A 6,377-nucleotide genomic window follows, 5' to 3' on the forward strand; every position below is an offset into this window, starting at 1 on the left:
TTGGTTTTGGTTTTCTTAGGTTTTGATAGAATTTTTTTTTGATCTAGCAGAGTTTCCTTTTTATTTTGGGGATTTCTCTTTGATTTTTGGGTTTCTATCTTTCTTCCATTTTAGGCTTGAAAGGATCTATTTATAAATCCAATTTGGGATTGAAATCCTTGATTTATGGGATTGAGAGAAAAATTTTAGGCCACACTAGTAACTTTTAGGTGCCATGATTTCTACTACATAAAATTAGGCGAATGTAAGGGTGTGGACTTATAAGGGGTCGACTTTGGTGGGCAGTGATATAAGTGATGCTTTTGGTGCATTTAATGCACCCAAAGACTTTCAGATTAGAGGAGAAACCAGAGGTAGAAATAGGACAACAAATAATAAAAATTAAAAACTAAAAATAAAATTAAAATTAAACTAAAAATAAAGTTGGATAAATAAGAAAAAACAAAATTACATTTAAGCTTTAAATTTCATTGGGTCTAGCAAGTAATCCAAGATCAAATTGGAGAACAATTGAAAATTTCGCTTTTACCTAAACAAAACGGGTGTCTACAAAAGCAATTATCATGGCTAACTCCTACAAAGTAAGCTATTGGAAAAGTCATAACAAATTCACTAGGATTCTATATTAACCTAAAGAAACAATAGAATAAACACAAGTAGAACTTCAGAACATTAAAAAAAAAAAAACCAAATGGCAGAGGTGAGCAAATAAGATTTGTTATAGAACTCTAACATATATATAAAGATTGATTGATGAATTCAAATGAAATTCAAGAATCAAGATGTTACAATACCTTTTAAAGTAGACATCCTAATAAAAATATCAAAACTATCCTCATGAATAAGCTTTTCAAAATGGAACAAAAAAGCCACCAAAGCAAAAGATCACTTATTATTTGCAAGTGTTTCCCCTTTTTTCAACATCTTTTTCATTAAGCAATATAAAAAAAATTCTACAAATAACAAAACTATCAAAACTACTAAACAAATAAACTTGAATAAAAGAAAACTTCTATAATGAATCATTAGCAAAAATGCAAGCTATTAAACCTAGCCAAAAAAATCTAAAAAGTGGCTAAAAATTTTTTTAAACAAATTTAAGCTCATATGCTTGCATCTTCACGTCTAAGAAGATTAACAAGAGTACTAGATCTCAAAGAAAGCAAACAACCCTCAAAGAGCTAATTAAATCCCATAATCCGACCTGGCAACCACAACCTAAAAAAAAGGAATGAATAATTAGAAAATATATTGAAGAAGAATTTATAAAAAGATTGGAAAAACACAATGTAAAAAAATTTTAAAGCATAAAAAGGAGAAATTTTTTTATTTTCTAATTTCATATTTGTCATAGACTTAAACAAAAGTAGAGCTAAAAAATAAAAATAACCCTATTAATTAAATAAACAAGTTGTGCAAAAATTCAACCGCATTCCCCCTTCATCAACTTATAAAATATGTGTGTTTAAATCATGTATCAATGCATATTGATTTAAGCATGCATGTTCAAAAATACATGTTAGTTCAAATTTCAAGGTAAAATGACTAAATTAGTAGGAACTAAAACAACAAAATGATATCAATTCATTAATTTTCACCTAAAACCCAAAAAGGTAACACAATTAACAACTTAAATTTCACAACTCTGACAAAAATCTCATAAGAAAATGTCAACAGCATAATAAAGAAAACTAAAATTTTATAAAATTTAAGTGAAAGAAAACAAAAACAGAAAAAAAAATTTTTTACCTCTATCCCAAAATGTATCATCAGGCTTGCAAAAAAAAATCTCAAAATTAAAAAAAAAAGAAAGATAAATGAAGAAAATTAAGAAATACATAAAAAAGATAACATTCCAAAGCATGATATTATTATCTTAAGCAACCCCACTAATACCAGTAGATGGATCCTGTTGTAGCCTCTTGAAGTCTCTTATTAGCCTTTTCCTCATTGGATAGAAAGAATAGATACCATTTTTGGATTTTAAAGATAGCATTTTTGAAGAAATTTAGAAGGGAGCCTTTAAAATGGGAAGCAACAAAAACACTAAGTTTCCTTTTTCTTTTTTTTTTTTTTCTTTCTCTTCCTCTTTCTCTCTATTAATTTTTTTAGTTGTCTTCCGAAAAAAGCACTTTTTCCCCAAACCAGAGAAACTTCTCACTTGAAGCTTAGGAAAAGCTTTTGGAGAAAGCTTTTTCCAAAATTACCCTTTAACATTTTTATTTATTTTGCTTATTGGTCCCCTCAAATTGGAGAATGGGATAGCTTTTATTTATACTTATAAATTATAGATTTAATTATATATATATATGAAAAACTGTTCAAATTGATGTTCTCATTTTCTATGCAAAACTACCAAAAATCAATGCAAAAATTTAATATTATAATGTTATAACCAATTTAACTCTCACATCAAATAGACAAATATTAGTTGTACATAAATTAAATTTTAATTTTTCAAGGTCAACTTTAATCTATACATTAATTATATTTGGATAATTGCCCAAAATATCTATTTGCAAAAATATCCAAATTAATGTTGCCACTTTCAATGCAAAACTACCAAAGATCCATGCATATATTTAATATTATAATTTTATACTCAATTTTAAGATAAATATTAGTTGTCCATAAATTAAATTTTAATTTTTCAAGGGATAACTTTAATATATTATATAGATTATATTAATAAAAATAATATTTTAAGAATAGTAACACTATTTTAAATATTTTAAAATATTAATATAAAGAATAAATAGTTTTATTTTAAGCATTTGATATTAATATAATATTTAAATATCAAATATTATTATTACAATATAATTATTTTTAATATTAATAATTTTAATAATAAATCATTTTAATATATTTTAATAATAAATATTTTTTAATATTTTAATTGTCATGTTAATATTATTTAAAAAATAATTTTTCAAAAAATAATCAAACAATAGAAAGCATTTTTCATTAATTCATCCAAAAAATAAAAAATCTATATTTTTCAAAAAAATGTAAATACTTTTCAACATCTTTTAAAAACTAATTTTTGCAAAATAAATGAAGCCTAAACTTAAAGTTCTCCTTTTAATTCCTTTTTAAGCATCTAAGGTAATGTTTTTTATCTTTTGTAAGATCACTATGACAATATAATCAATGAAGTGATTTTATCACCAAGGTGATCTTATCATTTGTGATTTGAAATCATTATATTTTGTTAACTATCATTAATTTTTAGGAATAAAATATTATTGTGTTTGGTATTTTTAAAAGTCAAACATTATTTTGTTTAAAAGTACAAAAAATGACCTTACATATTATAACATTTACACAAATTAATAATTTTATTATTGTTTAAATATAATAATTTGTAAAATATTAGTAATATTTTATTTATTTTATTCAATTATTAATAAAAGAAAAATAAAAAAAATTAAATTATATAAATGTTAAAAAAATAAAAAATATATAAATTATTTTTGAATTTGTTACCATTAATAGTAGTTTGAAAATATAAAAAGTTACAATACAAAATAATTATAATTTTAAGACGAAGTAAGTTTTTAATTCACATATTAAATGGGTAATATTAACTATTACTAACTTAAGACTTCATTTGTTTTGCAGAAATTGACTTTTCGAATATGCTTTTTAGAATATGTTTACATTTTCTAAAAAAGTAAAGATTTTCTATTATTTGGATAAGTTAATGAAAAACTTTTTCTATTGTTTGGTTATTTTTTGAAATTTTTTTTGAAATAATATTAATATAACTATTAAAATATTAAAAATTATTTATTATTAAAGTATATTAAAATTATTTATCATTAAAATTATTAATATTCAAGAATAATTATATTTTAATAATATTTAATATTAAAATATTATGTTAACATAAAAAATACTTAAAATTAAACTATTTATTATTCTTTATATTAATATTTAAAAATATTTAAAACAATATTACTATTCTTTAAATGCTATTTTATTAATATTAAAATAATAATATTTATTATTAAAATATTTATACTATTAAAATAAAAATATTTTATATTAAAAGTATGTATTATTAAATGATAACAAAAATATTTTTTATTTATATTTATTATTAAAATAGTAATATAAATACCTTAATAAATAAAATATAAAATTATATATTTTAAACTAAAAATAATAATAATAAAAATATTATTATATATGTTATTATTTATTATAAAATAATAATAATAATAATAATATTAAACTATTTATTATTGAAATATTAAAAATATTTATTTTTAATAATATACAAAATAAAAATATTTAAAATTGAAATATTAAAAGACTTTTATAATATTCTAATTTTTTATTAAAATTAAATAAAATATTTTATTAATATAATAATATTTCAAGTCGAATCAAACCAAGTTTGAGGTTAAAATATTATATTTAAAATCTTACTTGAGTAGCGCGATAAAATATTTAAAATTAAAATATTAAAAGACTTTTTATATTAATATTTTAATTTTTTAAATAAAATTAAATAAAATATTATTTATTAAGATAATAGTATTTTGAGTTGTGTCAAATTAAGTTTAAGTTTTAAAAAATCATGTATAAAATCCGACTTGAATAAAATTATGCTCAAACGCATTAATATGTAATTCTACTTATACATAGTTTTTTTTCAAAAATTGTCTTCCCCTTTTCAAAAGAATAATATAATGTTTAGAAAAATTATCTTATTTTTTGTTCATTAGTAAGTCATTTTTCATTAATTAATTAATTTTTTGTCAAACAGACACTTGATAATGCATAAATCATTTTCTTAAAATCATTTTTTACGAAATAAATAGAGTCTTACATATTACTTCAACTTGGTAGTAAATTTTTTTTACTATTTTATAAAAATTAGATCAACCTCTAAGATAATAATATAATTTTTTTTTGTAATTAAAGATTATCGTTACATAAAATCACTAAACGTTTATTAAATAAAATAATTTAATTACCATATATAAATTATTTTTAAAATAATCATCCCATCCCATATCAAACAAGTCATATAATGACTTATATAATGTTGTTACCAAAACAAGTCATCCTATACCTTGTACCTTTTTAAGGAAAACCACCCAAGGCTTTTCTTTTTTTTTTTTTTTTGTTATATCAAAAAAACAAATTTTTAGTACAAATAAAGAGAAAGAAAGAAGTTTGATTTAAAATTAGATTATTGATTTCCCTCGATCGCCTTTTAAGTATTAGACTAAAAACTTGATGACTACCCAAAAATTTTCGAACAAAGTGAAAACTACTATGCACATCATCTAATTTGGTGGAGTCAGCTACAACAGTAATTTAAACAAAAGCACTCTTATCGTGTTAATTATTAATCAGTTATATATTCATAATGAAATTTATATAAAAATTATTTATTATAATTTATATCGATATATAAAATATAATATATTTTTATTTTTATTAAATTTATATATAATTTTTATTAAAATTTTAACTATATCACATTAATAATTTTTTCATTTTATTTTTTATTATATTATTTTATCATATTTTAAATTATTAAATTTATTACCACCCCAATCTGAGATGAAAATTCATAACCTATTACCTTACTCACCTAACTCATACTCGATAGACGACAAACACTCATTTGACGTGAATCTCCCGGTGTTTATATATATATATATATATATATATATATATATTTACATGTAATCTCTTTTATTTCATAAATCTTTTATTATTTTTATGATAAAATTTGAATCTAAAAATTTCAAATCCCATTTTTAATTCCAAAACTATTTTTTTCATTAAAATTGGCCCAAAAAATACTTAATTTAATAGTAACCCTGTTTTTTTATATTCTTAATGAGTAAAAAAATTATCAAACAAGCCAAATGTTTCCAATTTTCAGGACGTCATTTATCACCTTTTCGGTGCTCGTACATAGTCCGTTTTAATTGTTATACTTAACATTAGCTTTAATTTCGTGGGATGCACAAATTATAATTTTTTTATATTATTTATTTGTAATATAAATATTTATATAAATTTAAAAAGTTAAAATTATGAACTTATAAAAAATAAAATTTTAACTTTGAATTTAAAAGTCTTTACTTAATATGTGTTGTATTGCTTAATATAAAAAACTGTAATTTTTATGCATCAAGCAATAAAAAATTATAAGTGTTGTATTGCTGTCAATCGTGTATTAATTAATACTGATTAAATTTTTAAAATTTACAAATTTAAGAAGGTTTAAGTGTGTAATATTTTCTTTTTAAGTGAGTTAAGCATATAAAAATTAGATATTAGAGATAAATTAAGAATTAAATAGTTATTGCTTTAAATAAATAATTTGTCTCAATTATTTATTGAGA

Source organism: Durio zibethinus, chromosome 25 (genome assembly GCF_047325235.1).
Source record: "Durio zibethinus cultivar Kanyao isolate XHJ-2024 chromosome 25, ASM4732523v1, whole genome shotgun sequence".
Taxonomy (NCBI): domain Eukaryota; kingdom Viridiplantae; phylum Streptophyta; class Magnoliopsida; order Malvales; family Malvaceae; genus Durio; species Durio zibethinus.